At 42.6% G+C, this 26,997-nt stretch overlaps 1 protein-coding gene across 4 annotated transcripts in view; it reads left to right on the top strand.

Moving 5' to 3' along the window:
* THSD7A (thrombospondin type 1 domain containing 7A) overlaps positions 1 to 26,997 on the top strand; it is a 520,549-nt gene that overhangs the window by 361,814 nt on the left and 131,738 nt on the right. The window lies entirely within an intron of this gene.

Raw genomic sequence — 26,997 nt, 5'->3', positions numbered from 1 at the left:
AGAAATGAATGGGAGCGGTGGCCGCGCATGCGCGGTGCGCTCCCATTCACTTCAATGGGAGAGGTGGGGACCTGCGCCTGGTGGTGGACGGACCCCGGGAAACCCGGGGTCCTCCAGCCACAACTCTCCCCGGCTCCGTTCTCCTTGTAGGTGCGGGTCCCAGAGGTGGGACCCGCACCTATCAGACAATGGGGGCATATCCTAGCGATATGCCCCCATTGTCTAAGATGGGATAACCCCTTTAAGGTTACTTTCACACCAACGTTTCTATTTTATGGTATTGAGATCCTTCATAGGGTCTCAATACCGGAGAAAAGCGCATCTGTTTTGTCCCCATTCATTGTCAATGGGGGAAAAAAACGTAACTGAGCAGAACGGAATGCTCCAAAATGCATTCCGTTCCGTTTGGTTGTGTTCCCATACCGGAGAGCAAACCGGAGAATACCGTCCTGGGATGAGGAGCAAGACCCCCAATGCAAGTCAATGGGGACGGATCCGTTTAACTCTAACACAATAAAAAAGGGATCCGTCCCCCACTGACTTTCAATGGAGTTCATGATGGATCCGTCAAGGCTATAGAAGACATAATACAACCGGATCTGTTTATAACGTATGCAGACGGTTGTATTATCAGTAACAGAAGCGTTTTTGCTGATCCCTGCCGGATCCAGTAAAAACGCTAGTGTGAAAGTAGCCTAAGAGGAACCTATTACATTGACCTTTGTTCTGAGCGGCAGGTACCACGTTATAGAGCAGGAGGAGCTGAGCAGATTGATATATAGTTTTATAGGAAAAGATTCAGTAAAACCTGTAATTTATTCATTTCAATTCCTGCTCATTCTCGGCTTTGAAGTCCAGGAGGCGGAGCTATCAGTGATTGACAGCCTTCCCTCTATGACTATGTATACAGTTAGAGCTGTCAATCATTGATAGCCCCGCCTCCTGGACTTCAAAGCCCAGAATGAGCTTAAATGAATAATTTGCAGATTTTACTGAATCTTTTCCTATAAAACTATATATCAATCTGCTCAGCTCCTCCTGCTCTATAACATGCTGCCTGCAGATTATTTATCTTTTTCATGGTCACAGGTTCCATTTAATTAACTGCCAATTAAACGGACAGAACCTATTTAGTTCCAAAGCCAAATTCCAATATCAAACTTACTGCAGAACAGCTGATACAAGGTGTTGGACCTCGGCCGATTAGATGTTGATGGCCTCTCCTAAGGATGAATAGTAAAGTCCTGGAATAACCCTTTAACTGGTTGCCGATTAAGTGGACTGAGCGATTTATCTCCAGAGTCAACTTCTGGTGCCAAACTTACAACAGCTGATGAGGTCTACAAGGTGTCGGACCTTCACCAATCAGATATTGATAGCCCATCCTGAGGATAAGCCATCAGTAGTAAAATCATGGAACACCCCTTTAAGTGGTTGCCAATTTATTTTAATACTGTAATACTACATTTCTCCTGTAGTGGTCACTGTTTTAGTGGAAATAAGTGGATGGCTGCCACTTCTCCGAGCACCCAGTCTAACCAAGACTTCCTGACTTATATTGGGGGACGCAAGACCCATCCCTGAATACCGTGGCCACACCTTCCAAATTACACTTGGTTTTACCATAAAAAATACAGACAATGCTCATCTGGTAGGCATAGTGTCAGCCTGATTGGCTTATAGTACTGCCCATATTGCAGACCCCACAGTGCCCCTCTCATTTTCATACCATGTGATCAGCAGAGACTGCAGATAGCGTCCTCTTCCTGAGGATGTGCGGCTCATGGTACATCTGCCGAAATGCTGCCCCCTGCAGTCAGGGAGGGGTAATCCTGAGATAACATGGCCATATCATCTCATGGGCTGTGTATTTCTGATCCTGGAATGACAGGATATAGCGATTAAGGTCAATAGCAGACATTTTTCGAGGGATCGGTCCATCTAACAGCCCCGTACATGGTCACATAATCCACACAGGGAGCACCCTGCTCTTCCTCGATGCTCCTCGGGATATACATACAGTAGTAACATAGTATATAAGTATATTGTGAAGATACTTTCCCAATAAAATAATGAGAATCAGAGGAGCTTCTCTGTATAGTTAGACGCGATTAAAGCCATCCTTAAAACTTACCGCCTGCTGATGGGATTTGACGTGGAAAGAGATTAAAGCGGTAATAAAACAACAGCACAAATTGTATCCAAATAAAATAGGTCAATTGCTCTAATTCTGCTTAAACATGTCCGAATGCTGGAGCCAAATACTGTAGAGGCGCGAGAAATGAGGAGCCTCACTGGTGCCCATTACAGAAACATATCACCCCCTCCTGTCATACAGATTCTTACTCAGATCTTAACCTCTTAAGGACATAGGGCGTACAGGTACGCCCTTGTGCCCTGGTACTTAAGGACACCGGGCGTACATGTACGCCCTGTGTATTTTCGATCACTGCCGTGCGGCTGGCAGTGATCGGAACCCGGTGCCTGCTCAAATCATTGAGCAGGCACCTAGGCTAAATGCGCGGGGGGGTCCCGTGACCCCCCCATGTCGGCGATCGCGGCAAACCGCAGGTCAATTCAGACCTGCGGTTTGCTGCGATTTCTGAAGTTTCTGGTCCCCGCAGTCCCTGACCGCGGGGATCAGAAACTTTATATGCCTAAAAAAAAAGTTTTATTCACCCCCCCCCTGCACCCCCGAATGATTTTTATGGTGGCGGGAGGTGCAGGGGGAGGGTTGCGGGCGGTGTGGGCGGTGCGGGAGGCGGGCGGTGCGGCAGGCGGGATCGCGATCCCCCGCCCGCCTCCCCTTGTATAATCGTTGGTGTCTAGTGGGGATACCAGGGTGCCAGCACATTGCTGGCACCCTGGTATAAACGGCTGACATCTGCGATGCGATGTCAGCCGTTTAACCCTTTCCATACAGCGGTCCGTACGGACCGCTGTATGGAAAAGGTTAACAGCGCAGGGAGCTCCCTCCCTCTCCCATCGGGGGGCTGCTGTGCCTTTGCAGCCCCCCGATGGGGAGGGAGAGAGCCCCCAGAGAGCCCCCCGAGAGATCCCCTCCTTACCCTTCCCCGTCTGCGAAGTTCTGAGCAGACGGGGAAGGTTCCCATGGCAACAGGACGCCTCTCAGGCATCCTGCTGTCCATGGTGCTGAACAGATCTGTGCTGAAAGGCATAGATCTGTTCAGTGTAAGTAAAATACAGTACAGAACAATATATATTGTACTGTACTGTATTATTCAGACATCAGACCCACTGGATCTTCAAGAACCAAGTGGGTCTGGGTCAAAAAAAAAGTGAATAAAAGTGAAAAAAAAGTAAAAATCAAAAAACACATTTATCACTGATAAAAAATGAAAAAAAAAAAATTCCCTACACATGTTTGGTATCGCCGCGTCCGTAACGACCTGATCTATAAAACGGTCATGTTACTTTACCCGAACGGTGAACACCATAAAAATAAAAAATAAAAACTATGATGAAATTGAAATTTTGCCCACCTTACTTCCCAAAAAAGGTAATAAAAGTGATCAAAAAAGTCGCATGTACGCCAAAATTGTAACAATCAAACCGTCATCTCATCCCGCAAAAATCATACCCTACCCAAGATAATCGCCCAAAAACTGAAAAAACTATGGCTCTTAGACTATGGAAACACTAAAACATGATTTTTTTTGTTTCAAAAATGAAATCATTGTGTAAAACTTACATAAATAAAAAAAAAGTATACATATTAGGTATCGCCGCGTCCGTATCGCCCGGCTCTATAAAAATATCACATGATCTAACCCCTCAGATGACCACCGTAAAAAAATAAAAATAAAAACGGTGTAAAAAAAGCCATTTTTTGTCATCTTACGTCACAAAAAGTGTAATAGCAAGCAATCAAAAAGTCATATGCACCCCAAAATAGATGCCAATCAAACCGTCATCTCATCCCGCAAAAAATGAGACCCTACTTAAGATAATCGCCCAAAAACTGAAAAAACTATGGCTCTTAGACTATGGAGACACTAAAACATTTTTTTGGTTTTAAAAATGAAATCATTGTGTAAAACTTACATAAATAAAAAAAATTGTATACATATTAGGTATCTCCGCGTCCGTGACAACCTGCTCTATAAAATTACCACATGATCTAACCTGTCAGATGAATGTTGTAAATAACAAAAAAAAAACTGTGCCAAAAAAGCTATTTCTTGTTACCTTGCCGCACAAAAAGTGTAATATAGAGCAACCAAAAATCATATGTACCCTAAACTAGTACCAACAAAACTGCCACCCTATCCCGTAGTTTCTAAAATGGGGTCACTTTTTTGGAGTTTCTACTCTAGGGGTGCATCAGGGGGGCTTCAAATGGGACATGGTGTCAAAAAAAACAGTCCAGCAAAATATGCCTTCCAAAAACCATATGGTGTTCCTTTCCTTCTGCGCCCTGCCGTGTGCCCGTACAGCTGTTTACGACCACATATGGGGTGTTTCTGTAAACTACAGAATTAGGGCCATAAATAATGAGTTTTGTTTGGCTGTTAACCCTTGCTTTGTAACTGGAAAAAAAATATTAAAATGGAAAATCTGCCAAAAAAGTGAAATTTTGAAATTGTATCTCTATTTTCCATTAAATCTTGTGCAACACCTAAAGGGTTAACAAAGTTTGTAAAATCAGTTTTGAATACCTTGAGGGGTGTAGTTTCTTAGATGGGGTCACTTTTATGGAGTTTATAATCTAGGGGTGCATCAGGGGGGCTTCAAATGGGACATGGTGCCAAAAAAAACAGTCCAGCAAAATCAGCCCTCCAAAAACCAAACGGCGCACCTTTCACTCTACGCCCCGCTGTGTGCCCGTACAGTAGTTTACGGCCACATATGGGGTGTTTCTGTAAACAGCAGAGTCAGGGCAATAAAGATACAGTCTTGTTTGGCTGTTAACCCTTGCTTTGTTAGTGGAAAAAATGGGTTAAAATGGAAAATTAGGCAAAAAAATTAAATTCTCAAATTTCATCGCCATTTGCCAATAACTCTTGTGCAACACCTAAAGGCAACACCTAAAGGGTTAACGACGTATGTAAAATCAGTTTTGAATACCTTGAGGGGTGTAGTTTCTTAGATGGGGTCACTTTTAGTGAGTTTCTCCTCTAGGGGTGCATCAGGGGGCTTCAAATGGGACATGGTGTAAATAAACCAGTCCAGCAAAATCAGCCCTCCAAAAACCAAACGGCGCACCTTTCACTCTACGCCCCGCTGTGTGCCCGTACAGTAGTTTACGGCCACATATGGGGTGTTTCTGTAAACAGCAGAGTCAGGGCAATAAAGATACAGTCTTGTTTGGCTGTTAACCCTTGCTTTGTTAGTGGAAAAAATGGGTTAAAATGGAAAATTAGGCAAAAAAATTAAATTCTCAAATTTCATCGCCATTTGCCAATAACTCTTGTGCAACACCTAAAGGCAACACCTAAAGGGTTAACGACGTATGTAAAATCAGTTTTGAATACCTTGAGGGGTGTAGTTTCTTAGATGGGGTCACTTTTAGTGAGTTTCTCCTCTAGGGGTGCATCAGGGGGCTTCAAATGGGACATGGTGTAAATAAACCAGTCCAGCAAAATCAGCCCTCCAAAAACCAAACGGCGCACCTTTCACTCTACGCCCCGCTGTGTGCCCGTACAGTAGTTTACGGCCACATATTGGGTGTTTCTGTAAATGGCAGAGTCAGGGCAATAAAGATACAGTCTTGTTTGGCTGTTAACCCTTGGTTTGTTAGTGGAAAAAATGGGTTAAAATGAAAAATTAGACAAAAAAATGAAATTCTCAAATTTCCTCCCTATTTGCCAATAACTCTTGTGCAACACCTAAAGGGTTAACAACGTATGCAAAATCAGTTTTGAATACCTTGAGGGGTGTAGTTTCTTAGATGGGGTCATTTTTGGGTGGTTTCTATAATGTAAGCCTCGCAAAGTGACTTGAGACCTGAACTGGTCCCTAAAAATTGAGTTTTTGTAAATTTCTGAAAAATTTCAAGATTTGCTTCTAAACTTCTAAGCCTTATAACATCCCCAAAAAATAAAATATCATTCCCAAAACAATTCAAACATGAAGTAGACATATGGGGAATGTAAAGTCATCACAATTTTTGGGGGTATTACTATGTATTACAGAAGTAGAGAAACTGAAACTTTGAAATTTGCAAATTTTTTTCAAATTTTTGTTAAATTTGTTTTTTTTTTTTTTTACTCCATTTTACCAGTGTCATGAAGTACAATATGTGACGAAAAAACAATCTCAGAACGGCCTGGATAAGTCAAACCGTTTTAAAGTTATCAGCACTTAAAGGGACTCTGGTCAGATTTTCAAAAAATGGCCTGGTCCTAAGGTGTAAAAAGGCTGTGTCCTTAAGGGGTTAAACGGTAGGAATCTGATCAAAAGAGTAGTGGGGGGGGGGGGGGCAGCAGATGCACAGGGATTCTGGTGACTGAGGGGCCCAAATGCCCCTCTGTCGGATAAGAAGACACCAGTATTATAAATGGCACGCTGTAATTTAGGGCCCATTTACGGATTTTTGCTTTGGGGCTCTGAAGTTTCACATAGAACATGTTCAGTAACTTACTTATCCTGAACTGTCAAATGCTATACTTCAGAGCTGCACTCACTATTCTGCTGGTGCAGTCACTGTGTACATACATTACATTACTTATCCTGTACTGATCCTGAGTTACATCATGTATTATACCCCAGAGCTGCACTCACTATTCTGCTGGTGCAGTCACTGTGTACATACATTACATTACTTATCCTGTACTGATCCTGAGTTACATCCTGTATTATACTCCAGAGCTGTACTCAGTATTCTGCTGGTGCAGTCACTGTGTACATACATTACATTACTTATCCTGTACTGATCCTGAGTTACATCCTGTATTATACTCCAGAGCTGTACTCAGTATTCTGCTGGTGCAGTCACGGTGTACATACATTACATTACTTATCCTGTACTGATCCTGAGTTACATCCTGTATTATACTCCAGAGCTGCACTCACTATTCTGCTGGTGGAGTCACTGTGTACATACATTACTTATCCTGTACTGATCCTGAGTTACATCCTGTATTATACTCCAGAGCTGCACTCTCTATTCTGCTGGTGGAGTCACTGTGTACATACATTGCTTATCCTGTACTGATCCTGAGTTACATCCTGTATTATACTCCAGAGCTGCACTCACTATTCTGCTGGTGCAGTCACTGTGTACATACATTACATTACTTATCCTGCACTGATACTGAGTTACATCCTGTATTATACTCCAGAGCTGCACTCACTATTCTGCTGGTGGAGTCACTGTGTACATACATTACATTACTTATCCTGCACTGATACTGAGTTACATCCTGTATTATACTCCAGAGCTGCACTCACTATTCTGCTGGTGGAGTCACTGTGTACATTACATTACTTATCCTGTACTGATCCTGAGTTACATCCTGTATTATACTCCAGAGCGGTACTCACTATTCTGCTGGTGCAGTCACTGTGTACATACATTACATTACTTATCCTGCACTGATACTGAGTTACATCCTGTATTATACTCCAGAGCTGCACTCACTATTCTGCTGGTGGAGTCACTGTGTACATACATTACATTACTTATCCTGCACTGATCCTGAGTTACATCCTGTATTATACTCCAGAGCTGCACTCTCTATTCTGCTGGTGGAGTCACTGTGTACATACATTGCTTATCCTGTACTGATCCTGAGTTACATCCTGTATTATACTCCAGAGCTGCACTCACTATTCTGCTGGTGCAGTCACTGTGTACATACATTACATTACTTATCCTGCACTGATACTGAGTTACATCCTGTATTATACTCCAGAGCTGCACTCACTATTCTGCTGGTGGAGTCACTGTGTACACACATTGCATTCTGTATTATACGTCAGAGCTGCATTCAGAATTCTGAAGGCTTCTGAAATCTCACTTCATTCCATGCTTGTTCAGCGTCTACATCAGGGGCGTAACTATATGGGAAGCAGGGGAAGCGGCTGCTTTGGGGCCCTGACCCAGAAGGGGGCCCATCCAGGAGGAGGACTAAAAGATTTTGTCAGGGCCCCCTCAACAGTATTACACAATGAAAGTATAGACAGTGTAGAAAACGGATGGAACAGCTGCCGGGCCTGGTCTGAGAGAGCGATCTTTTCTAGCCACAGGAATGGGGCGGCTTGAAAGGAAGGGGTTGCGAAAAAATTACTGGGGGAGGGGGGCCCCATTCAAAAATTTGCCGTGGGGCACAGTCATTTCTAGCTACGCCACTGGTCTACATGGAATTTTCTCTTGTGATCTTCAGAGGAGTGCAGTCTTACAAACAGTACATAAAAAGGAGCAGGCACCATAACTACAATTCCAAAAAGGGAAATATCTCATGTGTAAAGAAGGACTGAAGAAAAATGTAAACATGAAATTCGAGCACAAAAATATCAACTAATTATAAAAACAAAAATAAGTTTATTGAATGCACAAAACTTGAAAGACAAGCAGAGAAAGATTAACAACCCTAAAATATATCTAGACAGATAACATAAAATATTAGTATAAGCCACAGCACAAACTCTTAGTAAGGCAGCATGACTGATATACATGAGAACCACTCCAAAAATAAAAAATTATCTGTGGCAGCAAAGATATGCTTTCATTGATAATCGTTGCTCTCTTCATCCAGCCACAGTGCCCCCATAACAGTGACCTCCACAGTGCCCTCATAACAGTGACCTCCACAGTGCCCCCATAACAGTGACCTCCACAGTGCCCTCATAACAGTGACCTCCACAGTGCCCCCATAACAGTGACCTCCACAGTGCCCCATAACAGTGACCTCCACAGTGCCCCCATAACAGTGACCTCTACAGTGCCCCTATAACAGTGACCTCCACAGTGCCCTCATAACAGTGACCTCCACAGTGCCCCCATAACAGTGACCTCCACAGTGCCCCATAACAGTGACCTCCACAGTGCCCCCATAACAGTGACCTCTACAGTGCCCCTATAACAGTGACCTCCACAGTGCCCCCATAACAGTGACCTCCACAGTGCCCCTATAACAGTGACCTCCACAGTGCCCCTATAACAGTGACCTCCACAGTGCCCCTATAACAGTGACCTCCACAGTGCCCCCATAACAGTGACCTCCACAGTGCCCCCATAACAGTGACCTCCACAGTGCCCTCATAACAGTGACCTCCACAGTGCCCCCATAACAGTGACCTCCACAGTGCCCCATAACAGTGACCTCCACAGTGCCCCCATAACAGTGACCTCTACAGTGCCCCTATAACAGTGACCTCCACAGTGCCCCAATAACAGTGACCTCCAAAGTGCCCCCATAACAGTGACATCCACAGTGTTCCCATAACAGTGACCTCCACAGTGCCCCCATAACGGTGACCTCCACAGCGCCCCCATAACGGTGACCTCCACAGTGCCCCCATAACAGTGACATCCACAGTGCTCCCATAACAGTGACATCCACAGTGTCCCTATAACAGTGACCTCCACAGTTCCCCATTACAGTGACATCCACAGTGCCCCCATAACAGTGACCTCCACAGTGCCCCCATAACAGTGACAACTACTGTGCATCACAGAACCACCAGCCATGCTAAACACTGCCACCTGCTGGTCATAAATTATGAAAAATAAGTGACAGAAAGAGGACAATTTGTACTACATGTGACACTTATTGTCCTTCCATACATAATTCATATATGTGCCGTGTTCGCTTATTGTCTCCCAGGTGATGCCAGTCATGGCGCCGCACTAGGTCTCCTCTGACATTTAGGTGCCATTATTTTTGATTGACTATAACTTTAATGAGGGGTTTCTTGTAGCTCTTGCATATTGATGTGCATGCCTGCCCCCCGCGCCAAGCGTGTGATTTATAGTGATCTGCCCCCTAATAAGATGGCTGGTGCCGGAGAACACAACACCGCTCCACTTCCTGTTCTTCCCTTATCCACACTTTGCCAATGTCCCTTGTTTTACGCAGCTGAAACTTGCAGAACATCGATCACCCGGAACCTGAATCCGACTGAATGCATTACACATAGCACATACCACCTACTGCAAACAAGGGAGGAAGCAGTGAATTATTTAAAGGGGCAGTGCATTAATTAAAGGGGCTGTGCAGGATTAAAATATGGCAACTCTCTTTTAAAAACAGTGCCACACCTGCACACAGATTGCATGGCTCAATCCTATTTACCAAACACAAGCTATGGACAGGTGTGTCACTGTGAGACTGATGAGATAGATAGATAGATAGATAGATAATAGATAGATAGATAGATAATAGATAATAGATAGATAATAGATAGATAGATAATAGATAGATAGATAGATAGATAGATAGATAGATAATAGATAGATAATAGATAGATAGATAGATAGATAGATAGATAATAGATAGATAGATAATAGATAGATAGATATAGATAGATAGATAGATAGATAGATAGATAGATAATAGATGGACAGATAATAGATAGATAATAGATGGATAGATAATAGATAGATATAGATAGATAGATAATAGATAGATAGATAATAGATAGATAGATAGATAGATAGATAGATAGATAATAGATAGATAGATAGATAATAGATAGATAGATAGATATGAGATAGATAGATAGATATGAGATAGATAGATAGATAATAGATAGATAGATAGATAGATAGATAATAGATAGATAGATAGATAGATAGATAGATAGATAATAGATAGATAGATAGATAGATAGATAGATAGATATGAGATAGATAGATAGATAATAGATAGATAGATAATAGATAGATAGATAATAGATAGATAGATAGATAGATAGATAGATAGATAGATAGATGATAGATAATAGATAGATAATAGATAGATAGATAGATAGATAGATAGATAGATAGATAGATAGATAGATAGATAATAGATAGATATAGATAGATAGATAGATAGATAGATAGATAGATAGATAGATAGATAGATAGATAATAGATGGACAGATAATAGATAGATAATAGATGGATAGATAGATAATAGATAGATATAGATAGATAGATAGATAGATAGATAGATAGATAGATAATAGATAGATAGATAATAGATAGATAGATAGATAGATAGATAGATAGATAATAGATAGATATAGATAGATAGATAGATAGATAGATAGATAGATAGATAATAGATGGACAGATAATAGATAGATAATAGATGGATAGATAGATAATAGATAGATATAGATAGATAGATAGATAGATAGATAGATAGATAGATAGATAATAGATGGACAGATAATAGATAGATAATAGATAGATATAGATAGATAGATAGATAGATAGATAGATAGATAGATAATAGATAGATAGATAGATAGATAGATAGATAGATAATAGATAGATAGATAGATAATAGATAGATAGATAGATAGATAGATAGATAATAGATGGACAGATAATAGATAGATAATAGATAGATAGACGAGGATACAGCACCACATACCTATTACATCCAGTGATGTCTCTTCTGATGTAGATGTTTTCTTTCATCTTCTCCTTTCGCCCCAGACCTCCATAGTAATCATGTGCCTTACAATGATAATGCTCCCCCTCCGTCCCGTAGTAGGACCCTCTTTTTGTGCCCAATAATAATACCCGACAGAACGCCCAGCAGTAATAATGCCCCATAGTGATAAAGCACCCCAAAGTGCCTCTAGAAGTAACAAGGCCCCTCGATAAGGCCTCTACTGTAGAGGCCCTATAGATATAATGCCCCAGTAATTATAATAGCCACCTATAGTGTCCACAGTAGTTATAATACCCTCCACAGTATTCCTAGTAGTTAGAATGCCTCTTATAGTGCCACAGTAATTGTAATAGCCACCTATAGTGCACACAGTGGTCATAATGCCCTCCACAGTATCCCTAGTAGTTATAAAGCCCCCTGTAGTGCCCCTAGTAGTTATAATGTCCCCTATCAGGGCGCACAGTAGGTATAATGCCCCCCGCAGTGCGCCCAGTAGTTATAATTCTCCCTGTAGTGCCCCCAGTAGCTATAGTGCTCCCCTCTAGTACCCTCAGTAGCTATGATGGCTCCCTGTAGCTCCCCCAGTAAGTACAATGCCCCCTGTAGTGCTCCCAGTAGATATAATGCTCCCTGTAGTGCTCCCAGTAGATATAATGCTCCCTGTAGTGCCCCTGCAGTGAGCCCCTAAGGACCCAGTGCAGAGGATGGGAGTGGTAGTGGCTCTGATGAGGTGTTGTGTCACGGTGTACCAACTCTTTCGCTCCCTGGGGATCGGTGCAGTGGAAAAGTTTAAGTAAAAGTACTAGTAAATACTTAAATATAACTTGTGGCACATCCAGCAGCAGTACATACAAAGTGCAGTTTCTGGAAACAGATTAGGCGGTATGGTGGCTGGTTGTGTGGCAATTAATCAGTACTAGCAGGTCCTTGTGGATATAGGTGTCCACTGTGTTATAGACGTGTTATATGTCTGGGCTAGTGGTGGTTTAGAGGATGGGTGTCTGAGCTGTAGCCCCTCACCTGCAGCAATATCTGTAAAGCTGTAATTTTGCTGATCACTCTGCTGTCTTGACACACTGATGCTTTCTGGAAGCACTGATGTGAATTCTGATGATCTGTCTGGAGTGTTGGTCTCACAGGAGAACTGAATCTGGTTCCAAGGAGTAGTAGCTCTGGCATATGCTTCCGCTCCCTTTCTTTCTCAACAGGAACTCCCCCTCCTTGCAGGAAGCAGGATCAGCCTACTCCTACCAAGAGGGGATGAACAGGGTGGTTAGCCCTGTTCTTGCCAACCTTTCCCATCGATGCCTTTTCTGCTGGAATGCACGGCCAAATAACATAAAGTGCATAACATAGCAATACAAAACAATAAAACAATTGCAGTACCCCAGATACCTGGGGTACTGCACCTCCAGTAAATATAATGTTCCCTATAGTCTTCTCAGTAATGCCACCTATGTTGTTCCCATAGTTATAATGCCCCCATGTAGTGCCCCCAGTGGGTATAATGCCCATGTACTGCACCCTGTACTTATAGTATACCCTTGTAGATAAAATTCCCCTCCCTAGGAGTCACCTGACTCCCCACCAAATGGTGCCATGCAGGTCACAGGCCTCTTCGGCCTTGCAGCCTGAGTTGCCAGCTTTGTTGCGATCACAATTAAACCAACGCATGATGATGAGGACGGCAATACAGTTGTATAGCCGAGGGCCACTGTATTCGGGCTTTAGACAAAACATTCAGGGCCCAAGCCCTGGATGGTTTGACCTTGCGATGCAGCTAGATACATAGATAGATTGCAGGGGCATAACTACCATAGTTGCAGACCATGTGACTGCTATGGGGCCCAGGGCCAGAGGGGGCCCAGTTGGGATCATCTCCTGTTCTACTGGAGGTGAAAACTTGGTCAGGACTCTACCCTCTAAAGGAACAACTTTTTGCAAATGAAGCAGTGAAAAAATGGCCCAAGGGTAGAGTTAAGGGAACCCGAACTGCACCCGGACCCGAACCTGGACTTTTTCACTGAAGTTTGGGTTCGGTGTTCGGCAGATTTTATTATTTTCCGTTATAACATGGTTCTTAAAACACTAATGCTAAATCCGGTATCCTCTTTTCTTCAGGACCTGCAAAAGGACCTGCGGTGACATCACCGCAGGTCCTTTGATCTTCATTCAGCAGGACCTGTGGTGACGTCAACGCGCTCACCACATGGTGAGCGCGGTGATGTCACCGCAGGTCCTTTTGCAGGTCCTGAAGAAAAGAGGATAGCGGCTGCACGATTAAGTGGATGAGATGAGTTTAATTTTTAACCCCTCAGTAGACATTTTATTTAAAATTCTGTTTTAAGAATGCTATTATTTTCCATTATAACCATGTTATAACGGAAAATAATAAAGTGAAGTTCTGGTCCCCATTGACTTAAATGGGGTCCGGGTTCGGGGTGAAGTTCGGGTCCCGAACTTTGACCTGAAGTTTGGCCGAACCCGAACTTCCACGGGGTCGCTCAACCCTACCCAAGGGTCGTTGAAAAGGGTTTTAGGCAGAAACCCTTCTGTCCTCTGTGGGGGGCCTGGTTTGATCTATGCTATGGGGCCCTTACTTCTCTATGTGCACCACTGATAGATAGATAGATAGATAGATAGATAGATAGATAGATAGATAGATAGATAGATAGATAGATAGATAGATAGATATTTTATATCCCTTAGGGCTCAAACACACGACCGTTGTATGTTTTGCAGTCCGCAAATTACGGATCTGCAAAACACGGATACCGGCCGTGTGCATTCCGCATTTTGCAGAACAGAGCGTCCAGCCCATAATAGGACAGTCCTATCCTTGTCCGTAATGTGGACAATATAGGACAAGTTCGTAATTTGTTTGCGTAACGGCGTTGCGGTCACGGAATGCACACAGACTTATTTCCATTTTTTTTGCAACCCCATTGAAGTGAAGGATTCTGCATACGGGACGCAGAAAAAAACCAACAGAAAAAAACTATGTACATGTGCACGAGCGCCTATATATGGGGTCTATTCTTGAAGTAATGAAACATTTCCGTCCAGTTCTTCTGTAGGAGGAAGACAAGGACATTCCCAGGGACAAGTCTTTGAAATGTCTTCCAGGAGATTAGGGGCGGCCAGTGGGGGGGGGGGGGGGGAACGGCTTTGAACTTCTGATCCTTGGCGCGCAGAGGATTAACCCTGGTGAAATGTGTTCTGCCATTATACTGCTATTAATATTCAGGGGGGCGTCCAGGGCTTGTCCACAGCGGGTCGTCGACTGTTTATAAGCAGGAAGAATGAGCCCCTCTGAATCCATCCTCCGGCCTCGTGCCTCCGGCTGCGTTATGAATCTGTAGTGTACGGACCTGTAATATGGCGCCCATAGAAGTCTGTGGAATCTCTGTGTGAAGTCACAGAGGTGCATTATGGGTGCACACAGTAGTGTCGCTATAGGGGTGCAGAGGCAGTTCTCCATCCAATTCCTGTCACCTGAAGGAGCTCAAAGGTCTGCCATAGTCTGGATCCATTGACAAGATGCTTACATGGAGCAGGAACATGGTTGTAGACTGTTTCCTAGACTGGGATTGGATAGGCCATGGCCATAAATAATGGTCATCTGTCACCCCTACCAATCAGCTACATTGTTTACCTGAAACAGCGCCATGCACTCGGTAGTGGCTGTGCCTGGTACTGCAAGCTCATCCCCTGCAGTACCAGATACAGCCACTACCAGATGAATGGCGCTGTGAACAGAGTAAGTAACCTCCTCCTACTCATTGTACCATGATAACTTCTGCAATTTCCTGATATCCTTTGTGTACCTATGCCTCATGCTTGCTGTCAATGAATGGAAACCTTCAATGAATGGAAACCTTCATTCATTGTACCATGATAACTGCAATTTCCTGATATCCTTTGTGCACCTATGCCTCATGCTTGCTGTCAATGAATGGAAACCTTCATTCTATATTTCCAGAGGCTCAAAATTTGTCCCCAGTAATCACAACGCTAGGGTCACTGTACTGTAATAACATGACCAGGACAGGTTTTAGCCCCCCCCCCCTCCCCCCCGGGGGAGGGTGTTTCCATTCACTGACAGCAAGCAGAGATCTTGAAATTGGGGAGGAATTAATTCAGAAAGTGTAATAAAAGTTGCATTAGGGCTCATGCACACAAACAATTTTTTTTTCCGCCCACATCCGTTCCGTTTATTTTGCGACCCGTATGCGGAAACAATGGTGCTGCTAAAAAACGGAAATGACGTGTGCATTCCGTTTCCATACGTCCACAAGCCTGCAAAAAATAGAACATTTCCTATTCTTGTCTGTTTTGGGCATTGTTAAAATCGATCCGCAAAATAAATAGATGTGATGCGGGCGTCACATAGATGTCTTCCATTTTTTTTTTGCGGATCCGTTTTTTGCAGATCGCAAAATCCATACGGTCGTGTGCATGAGCCCTCATACCATTTTTTTTTTTTTTGCTCTCTGGGTCTCCAAGTTGAGAATGACTCATTGTAATGGAAGATCTGGAGGGGGCAGGAATCTATAAAGCTGTCCGGATCCCCCCGCTGATTCTTCTGTGTCATCTCGACAGGACTTGGAGGTCCCCCCCCCCCCTCCCTGCCTCGTTTTCAGGTTTCATTTTTTTTCCTGATTCTTCTAGTAAAGCGTCCGTCCTGCTGGCTGCCATAATAAGGGCTTAATGAAGCGTTGTGTGATCTCTTTAGTTGTGGCGGCTGCGCGGGGTAATGATCAGCGGGTTCGCTGTATCTCTACATATCACACAGATTTTTAGTGGAGGAACGAATTATGCCGCTTTGCGGGGAAGGGGGGGGGGGGTAAGCAATGCAATAGTTAAAACGCCAGGGAAGCAAAGGCAGAGGCAAGAGATGTTCTATAGAATGCTGAAGGGTATGTGTACTTTTGCAACCAATGCAACTAAGATAATAAAGGAAACCAATGTTTTAGTCTTGATTTTTTTAAAAACAACAACCTCCTACCGTTTTGTGTATACAGCTTCGATGCAGACCTACAGTGCTGCCCATAATTATTCATACCCCTGCCAAATTTTAACTTAAAGTTACTTTTATTCAACCAGCAAGTAATTTTGTTGACGGCAAATGACATCGGTGTCTCCCAAAAGATAATAAGACGATGTACAAGAGGCATTATTGTGGGGGAAAAACATTTCTCAGCTTTGATTTACATTTGAGCAAAAAATACAAGATGTTCCTCACTGTGGAAAAATCTCAGAGGACGTGGTCGGAAGCCAAAAGTGACACCGGTGCTGGCCAGGAGGATAGTTCGAGAGGTGAAAAAGAATCCAAGGATCACCACCAAGGCCATCCTGTTGAATCTGGGCTCTGCTGGTGGCAATGTCTCAAGGCAGACAATCCAACGGACACTGCACACTGCAGACCAAGGAGGACGAAACTTCTCCAGATAAGGCACACAAGAGCTCGCTTGGCCTTTGCAAAAGCTCATCTGGACAAAGAAGAAGACTTCTGGTCTTCTGTGTTATGGTCAGATGAAACAAAAATAGAATTGTTTGGTCACAATGAGGTTTCCTTCATTTGGCGTAGAAAAGGAGAAGCCTTCAACCCAAAGAACACCATCCCCACTGTCAAACATGGTGGTGGGAACCTAATGCTTTGGGGGTGTTTTTCACCTAATGGACCAGGGAACCTAATCACAGTAAACGGCACCATGAAAAAAGAGCAACACATGAGGACTCTCAACGAGAACATCAGGCAGTCTGCAGAGAAACGTGGCCTTGGGCACCAGTGGACATTTCAGCATGACAATGACCCAACACACAGCAAAAGTGGTGAAGAAATGGTTAGCAGACAACAACATTAACGTTTTGGAGTCCAGACTTGAATCCAATTCAGAATCTGTGGAGGGAGCTAAAGATCAGGGTGATGGCAAGAAGACCCTCCGACCTGAAAGATCTGGAGCTCATTGCTAAAGATGAATGGGCAAAAATACCTGCGGAGACCTGCGAAAAGCTGGTCTGCAATTATAGGAAGCGTCTGATTGCTGTAATAGCCAATAAAGGCTTTTCTATTGATTATTGTGAAGGGTATGAATAATTTTGGACTGGACACTTTTTGCTCAAATGTAAATAAAAGCTGAGAAATGTTTTGTTTCCCACAATAATGCCTCTTGTACATCGTCTTATTATCTTTTGGGAGACACCGATGTCATTTCCCGTCAAAAAATTACTTGCTGGTTGAATAAAAGTAACTTTAAGTCAAAATTTGCCAGGGGTATGAATAATTATGGGCAGCACTGTATGTGTCTCCAGAAGGCAAACTAACTCTATGATAACTGTAATCCTGCAGTAATGGGTAACTGTAATCCTGCAGTAATGGGTTCATCGCTTCCCATTGCCTCCTCCTCTTTGATTGTCTTTGGGTTACGAAGGAAGAGGGGTGAAGAGAGAGGCTGTGCAAGTAGTCTGTCGCCATAGAGACCCGCAGCTCAGCCGAGGAGCTGTCTACACAAATGCTAAGTGACTTTTGAGCAGAATTGTTTGCGTCGGTAGTCTTATAATATTCAGGGTGCAGTGCAGAAGGGTAAAAAGTGGTTGTAAAAGTTAGCATACTAGGTAAAAATAAAATTTAAAGACAAGAATCTTTTTTAACCATTTTTATCAATTCCCTTCCATTGTCTCTGACGGGTTAATCTGATCAACGGTGGCAAATCTTCTCAACTCTCAAGTAGTGTCTGTCCTGCCAGAAATACATTATCTAGAAAGTTGTACCGTAGAGGCAGACCACATCACAGTTTTTGGGCCCATGGTTAGAAGGAGCCTGGAGGAAAATTACTACAGCTGCTTCCCTTAGCAAAGTCATCAATAAATAACAAAATTCTAGTTATATGCAGTTGCCACTAGGGGGAGCTTGTAGTAAAACTCCTAATGAGGTCAATGGAAGCTGTATACATAGATGTGCTTAGTGGCAGGTGCAGGAACCATCAGTTTTCTCATTTGAAAGGGCCATCAAGACTGAAGACAGCCTACCATGTAACTATTCGGTCCCTGTATGTCCTAATACGATGAATGATGAAGTCTCATTAACATAAAAGTAGACATTCCCTTTAAAGTGGTACTCCGATCTGGGACATTGATACATGCCACCAATGTCCACGATAGCAAGATAGGTCAACCCCTTTAAATTTTTCTCCTGCATTCAGTGGCATAACGTGGGTTTCCAGCACCCGGGGCAAGCCATGTATTGCACCCCCCCCCCCCCCCCCACCTGTGGACACGCCCCTTTTTGCAGATAACATAGTAGATGTCCCCTGCAGTCCTATGTAATACCACAGATTACACAGTAATAACTCTCTGATTACAGATAATGTAGTAGATGTCACCTGCAGTCCTATGTAACACCACAGATTACACGGTGATAACTCTCTGATTACAGATAATGTAGTAGATGTCACCTGCAGTCCTATGTAACACCTCAGATAACACAGTGATAACTCTCTGAGTACAGATAATGTAGTAGATGTCACCTGCAGTCCTATGTAACACCACAGATTACACAGTGATAACTCTCTGATTACAGATAATGTAGTAGATGTCACCTGCAGTCCTATGTAACACCACAGATAACACAGTGATAACTCTCTGATTACAGATAATTTAGTAGATGTCACCTGCAGTCCTATGTAACACCTCAGATAACACAGTGATAACTCTCTGATTACAGATAATATAGTAGATGTCCCCTGCAGTCCTATGTAACACCACAGATTACACAGTAATAACTCTCTGATTACAGATAATATAGTAGATGTCACCTGCAGTCCTATGTAACACCACAGATTACATGGTGATAACTCTCTGATTACAGATAATGTAGTAGATGTCACCTGCAGTCCTATGTAACACCACAGATAACACAGTGATAACTCTCTGAGTACAAATAATGTAGTAGATGTCACCTGCAGTCCTATGTAACACCACAGATAACACAGTGATAACTCTCTGAGTACAAATAATGTAGTAGATGTCACCTGCAGTCCTATGTAACACCACAGATAACACAGTGATAACTCTCTGAGTACAGATAATGTAGTAGATGTCACCTGCAGTCCTATGTAACACCACAGATAACACAGTGATAACTCTCTGAGTACAAATAATGTAGTAGATGTCACCTGCAGTCCTATGTAACACCACAGATAACACAGTGATAACTCTCTGAGTACAAATAATGTAGTAGATGTCACCTGCAGTCCTATGTAACACCACAGATAACACAGTGATAACTCTCTGAGTACAGATAATGTATTTGATGGGTGTGAGCCCCCAGAATTCAGAACACGCACAGTGTGACCTGAAGTCCGGGGTCAGGATGCGGCAGGGTGGGCCAAACTTTCAATCTCCTCCGCCAACTCTACCGTGAAACAGATATGTGGATGGACATTATTATATACAGTATAATACAGCACCACACCTGGTACATCCAGTGACCTCTCCTGTGATGTAGACTTTACTCAACGTCTTCATTCGGAGATAAGACCGCCATGACACCTTTCAGCCGCATCTCGTCTCTGCAGAGTTTCACAGTAAACATTTTTAGATTCCTTACTTTACTATCATCCTCTACTAACTATCCTCTACTATCATTATACACAGGGGGCCATTATATATACCAATAATACAGAGGGGCCATTATATATACTAATAATACTGCGGGGCATTATATATACTAATAATACTGCGGGGCATTATATATACTAATAATACAGAGGGGCCATTATATATACTAATAATACTGCGGGGCATTATATATACTAATAATACTGCGGGGCATTATATATACTAATAATACAGAGGGGCCATTATATATACTAATAATACTGCGGGGCATTATATATACTAATAATACTGCGGGGCATTATATATACTAATAATACAGAGGGGCCATTATATATACTAATAATACTGCGGGGCATTATATATACTAATAATACTGCGGGGCATTATATATACTAATAATACAGAGGGGCCATTATATATACTATTAATACTGTGGGGCATTATATATACTAATAATACTGTGGGGCATTATATATACTAATAATACTGCGGGGCATTATATATACTAATAATACAGAGGGGCCATTATATATACTAATAATACTGTGAGGCATTATATATACTAATAATACTGCGGGGCATTATATATACTAATAATACAGAGGGGCCATTATATATACTATTAATACTGTGGGGCATTATATATACTAATAATACTGTGGGGCATTATATATACTAATAATACTGTGGGGCATTATATATACTAATAATACTGCGGGGCATTATATATACTAATAATACAGAGGGGCCATTATATATACTAATAATACTGTGAGGCATTATATATACTAATAATACTGCGGGGCATTATATATACTAATAATACAGAGAGGCCATTATATATACTATTAATACTGTGGGGCATTATATATACTAATAATACTGTGGGGCATTATATATACTAATAATACAGAGGGGCCATTGTATATACTAATAATACTGCGGGGCATTATATATACTAATAATACAGAGGGGCCATTATATATACTATTAATACTGTGGGGCATTATATATACACTGCTCCAAAAAATAAAGGGAACACTTAAACAACACAATGTAACTCCAAGTCAATCACACTTCTGTGAAATCAAACTGTCCACTTAGGAAGCAACACTGAGTGACAATCAATTTCACATGCTGTTGTGCAAATGGGATAGACAACAGGTGGAAATTATAGGCAATTAGCAAGACACCCCCAATAAAGGAGTGGTTCTGCAGGTGGTGACCACAGACCACTTCTCAGTTCCTATGCTTCCTGGCTGATGTTTTGGTCACTTTTGAATGCTGGCGGTGCTTTCACTCTAGTGGTAGCATGAGACAGAGTCTACAACCCACACAAGTGGCTCAGGTAGTGCAGCTTATCCAGGATGGCACATCAATGCGAGCTGTGGCAAGAAGGTTTGCTGTGTCTGTCAGCGTAGTGTTCAGAGCATGGAGGCGCTACCAGGAGACGTGGAGGAGGCTGTAGGAGGGCAACAACCCAGCAGCAGGACCGCTACCTCCGCCTTTGTGCAAGGAGGAACAGCAGGAGCACTGCCAGAGCCCTGCAAAATGACCTCCAGCAGGCCACAAATGTGCATGTGTCTGCTCAAACGGTCAGAAACAGACTCCATGAGGGTGATATGAGGGCCCGACGTCCACAGGTGGGGGTTGTGCTTACAGCCCAACACCGTGCAGGACGTTTGGCATTTGCCAGAGAACATCAAGATTGGCAAATTTGCCACTGGCGCCCTGTGCTCTTCACAGATGAAAGCAGGTTCACACTGAGCACATGTGACAGACGTGACAGAGTCTGGAGACGCTGTGGAGAGTGTTCTGCTGCCTGCAACATCCTCCAGCATGACCGGTTTGGCATTGGGTCAGTAATGGTGTGGGGTGGCATTTCTTTGGAGGGCCGCACAGCCCTCCATGTGCTCGCTAGAGGTAGCCTGACTGCCATTAGGTACCGAGATGAGATCTTCAGACCCCTTGTGAGACCATATGCTGGTGCGGTTGGCCCTGGGTTCCTCCTAATGCAAGACAATGCTAGACCTCATGTGGCTGGAGTGTGTCAGCAGTTCCTGCAAGACGAAGGCATTGATGCTATGGACTGGCCCGCCCGTTCCCCAGACCTGAATCCAATTAAGCACATCTGGGACATCATGTCTCGCTCTATCCACAGACTGTCCAGGAGTTGGCAGATGCTTTAGTCCAGGTCTGGGACGAGATCCCTCAGGAGACCGTCCGCCACCTCATCAGGAGCATGCACAGGCGTTGTAGGGAGGTCATACAGGCACGTGGAGGCCACACACACTACTGAGCCTCATTTTGACTTGTTTTAAGGACAGTACATCAAAGTTGGATCAGCCTGTAGTGTGTTTTTCCACTTTAATTTTGAGTGTGACTCCAAATTCAGACCTCCATGGGTTGAAAAATTTGATTTCCATTTTTTTTTTTGTGTGATTTTGTTGTCAGCACATTCAACTATGTAAAGAACTAAGTATTTTGGAAGAATATTTAATTAACTCAGATCTAGGATGTGTTATTTTTGTGTTCCCTTTATTTTTTTGAGCAGTGTACTAATAATACAGAGGGGCCATTATATATTATAATACAGAGGGGCTATTATATATATTAATAATACAAAGGGGCCATTATATATACTAATAATACTGCGGGGCATTATATATACTAATAATACAGATCTCTGCTGTCCATATACCAGGCCTACCACCAGTATTACCCCTTCATATACCGCCTGCCCGCCTGGTCACCCAGACCAGGTGGGCAGGCAGCATAGGAAGGGGTAATACTGGTAGGCCTAGTATATGGACAGCAGAGATCTGTATTATTAGTATATATAATGCCCCGTGGTATTATTAGTATATATAATGCCCCGCAGTATTATTAGTATACATAATAGCCCCTCTGTATTATAATATATAATTGCCCCTCTGTATTATTATAATATATAGAGGCTCCTCTGTATTAATAGTATATATAATGCCCGCAGTATTATTAATATATATGGACAGCAGAGATGGCATCCACTGGGCAGTACTGTCTCTGGTCACCCTTCACCAGCACCCCGACTGCCACCTGCATAGCCTGTGACACTGACTGTCACTCACTGATAGCCAAGCAGCAGGCAGTGAAGTGCCATAAGAGCCAGGCTACTCAGGTGGCAGTCAGGGTGCTGGTGAAGGATGACCAGAGACAGTACTGCCCAGAGGATACCATCTCTGCCCATCTCGACTATATGCCTCAGGCCAGGGGGACTTAACTTGGTCAGTGTGCTGTGTGAGTAACTGTCTGTGACACTGACTGTGTCACACTCACTGTCAGTGTCGTGGGACAGACAGGCTCCTTCGGCCGGGCGTCCTCGCTCACTCTCTGGACAGTGCAGCAGAGAAGCAGAGCGAAAACATTAGTGTTTTTGCACCAGTGGCCAGCCAGCACCCCCCTGCAGTTCGGCACCCGGGGCAACGGCCTTCTCCACGCTACGCCACTGCCTGCATTAGACAATTTTTGAAACTTTTTTTGGGTGGGGGAGGATCATTAGTCTTATCACATTACGACTCTACCAAACTACCAAAAAGTTACCAAAACTAAACTTCCTGAAACAAAATACGGCATCAAGCAGCTAGTACATGGATGTGGAGGAACGGGTAGGAGAAGAATCGGGAAGCAGCGGCTTTGATGTTAACTTCAGTGAACATTGAGTCTTTGATGTCGGCTTCAAACCGCGTTAGTTTCCCTGGTGAAAAATTTGACATGGAGAATGATGGACTTATTGGCAGCTACTCAGTTCAGGCTCATCGGATTTTCAGACACAATATATCTGAACTTCAGGTAGCTGTAATTATAAGAGCCGCTAAATGCACCCCCCTCCCCCTTCTCCACATCATCCAAGCTCTGTTGATACAAATGATCCCTAGGCCAAGTTTCTATCTTAATGGGTTTTCTCTATTAAACCCTTATCCCCATACACTATTAAATTCTAATTAGTAGAAGGGTGGTCCTCTGTTCATGGTCCTCATCTCTAGGCTAGAATTCCAAAAACGATCTTTCCCTTGGGAGGACCTGTCCTGTATTAAAACATTGATAAGAATGAGTAACATGTCATACCTAATTTTACCTGTGGTGGCACTGCAGGAAAACTAGACACTTACTGTCAGGTTTCCTCCGGGATCAAAGTTGATTGCTAGTGATCTTGGCTTTAGTAGTCATCCAACATCTCGGGTCAACCCGATTTTTTGAATTTTAAAAAAAGAAATCAAGTTTGATATGCAAGAGCCTTGTTCTATACACGGGGTCTAAGGATTAGATGTGATATATTCTGGAAAAATCTGGGTTGTCCCATCTGCTGGAATTTATTTGAATGCTGTTCTTCATACTGCACTTGTCTTACATTCTTATCTTCAGGACACATTTGCCCAAACAAGAGAGCAAGTCTGAGCAGTACAGAGAGATAGTCTACTGTACAGCAGGTAGAACTTCCTGTGACCACTTCAAGGAATATCCCTCTATGAGGCCAGTGATTGTCCTAATGCCCTAGTAGAAGGTGATCTGGGTCTTCTCCTGGAACCACCACTGATCTGCTGACTGAAGGGGACAAAGCACTCAGTGGTGGGTCCTCTTCATTGTCTACCAGGTCCATACATTTGATGGTGGCTATGCCCAAACGGATAGGTCATCAATAGCGTTAGGGCATTAGGACAACCCCTGAACATTTGAACTCTTGGCGTCTTCTGAAATCATAGTGGGGTATTTCCTGTTCTGGAACCCGAAAAGAGCAGAGTAACTCTACTTTGGAGGACTCCATGCATTCATATATTACATTGTCACCCATTCATTTGAATGGACATCATGCGTTACCACCTGTAGGGGCTACTAAAGGAAAATAGGTAATCTTCAGGAGTTAACCATATGAGTTTTAATTGCCAGACCAGCAGCAATCTGCTGGCCACCATCAAGTCCACATTTAGAGGGGGTTTTCTGATGGGACAATGCAACAGTGCACAATAAGAGCTGAAGTCTACTCTACCTGTACCACAATCCTCTCTAGCGTTACATTGTACAAACTGTTTTGTCTTTTTTCATTTTAACACAACGCGATACCTTTCTTGGCTTCACCTGGTGATGACCCAAAATGTTCACAGTTCACATCTATCTATTTAATTTAATTGGCTTCTCTCATTATATGAAAAACCAATTATTCGCGACGTCCATTTCCTCCATTATCTGCCACCGTTGCAGGACTTGGGCTTTCATGGTGAGTTTTACAGCTGGGAATCTTCCTTCTACCTGAAAGTAAAAGTACTAATTAAGATGGTTTGGCCCAAGGTGCTGGCTGGTGATAAGACAGGGTCTCCATGTGTTTCCTCGAAGTGAATGCAGCCATGTTTCTAGCACTGAGATTAGATGGCGGGTTTTTCCTCTAAGTAGGCCATTTAGGATTTTTGTATTTGGTCTCGGTTGGTGTTCTCGAGCGGTGTTCCCTGCCATTCCGGGAGCCTTCTTGTATGCGAGTGTGGATAATGCCGCTGTGATCTTGTTATTTCTGAGAGGTCGATGAGAGATAAAGCCAAGGTGTAATCTTCCCGGAATAGAAAGTAAATTGCATTTGTATTTTCCATATATTTATATTGTAGGTGCCGCAAAAATCTATCAAGCTAAGATTTAAATGTAATCATCGTAGAATACTAAAAGAGTTTTTAAAGACTTAATCTAGCCTTCCAGCTGGCTGCACCGAAAGCCGGGGTACAAAATATAAAATACACCACTCACTGCCTCAATATTATATACACAGCGACTGCAGGGGGGAGAGTACTAAAATCAGAGATTGGGAGCTCTATAGCTTATAGAAACTGCTGAAGATACAGGAGCAATTATTATTAGTAGCAGTTATAGTTTTGTACATGGGAGGCAGTATTATAGTAGTTATATTCTTGTACATAGGAGGTAATATTATAGTAGTTATATTCTTGTACATAGGAGGCAGTATTATAGTAGTTATATTCTTGTACATAGGAGCAGTATTATAGTAGTTATATTCTTGTACATAGGAGCAGTATTATAGTAGTTATATTCTTGTACATAGGAGCCGTATTATAGTAGTTATATTCTTGTACATAGGAGGCAGTATTATAGTAGTTATATTCTTGTACATAGGAGGCAGTATTATAGTAGTTATATTCTTGTGCATAGGAGGCAGTATTATAGTAGTTATATTCTTGTACATAGGAGCAGTATTATAGTAGTTATATTCTTGTACATAGGAGCAGTATTATAGTAGGCATATTCTTGTACATAGGAGCAGTATTATAGTAGTTATATTCTTGTACATAGGAGGCAGTATTATAGTAGTTATATTCTTGTACATAGAAGGCAGTATTATAGTAGTTATATTCTTGTACATAGGGGCAGTATTATAGTAGTTATATTCTTGTACATAGGAGCAGTTTTATAGTAGTTATATTCTTGTACATAGGAGCAGTATTATAGTAGTTATATTCTTGTACATAGAAGGCAGTATTATAGTAGTTATATTCTTGTACATAGGAGGTAGTATTATAGTAGTTATATTCTTGTACATAGGAGCAGTATTATAGTAGTTATATTCTTGTACATAGGAGCAGTTTTATAATAGTTATTTTCTTGTACATAGGGGCAGTATTATAGTAGTTATATTTTTGTACATAGGATCAGTTTTATAGTAGTTATATTCTTGTACATAGGAGCAGTATTATAGTAGTTATATTCTTGTACATAGAAGGCAGTATTATAGTAGTTATATTCTTGTACATAGGAGGTAGTATTA

The sequence above is a fragment of the Bufo bufo genome, chromosome 5, assembly GCF_905171765.1.
Source record: "Bufo bufo chromosome 5, aBufBuf1.1, whole genome shotgun sequence".
NCBI lineage: Eukaryota > Metazoa > Chordata > Amphibia > Anura > Bufonidae > Bufo > Bufo bufo.
This window is presented reverse-complemented; position numbering and strand designations above follow the sequence as displayed.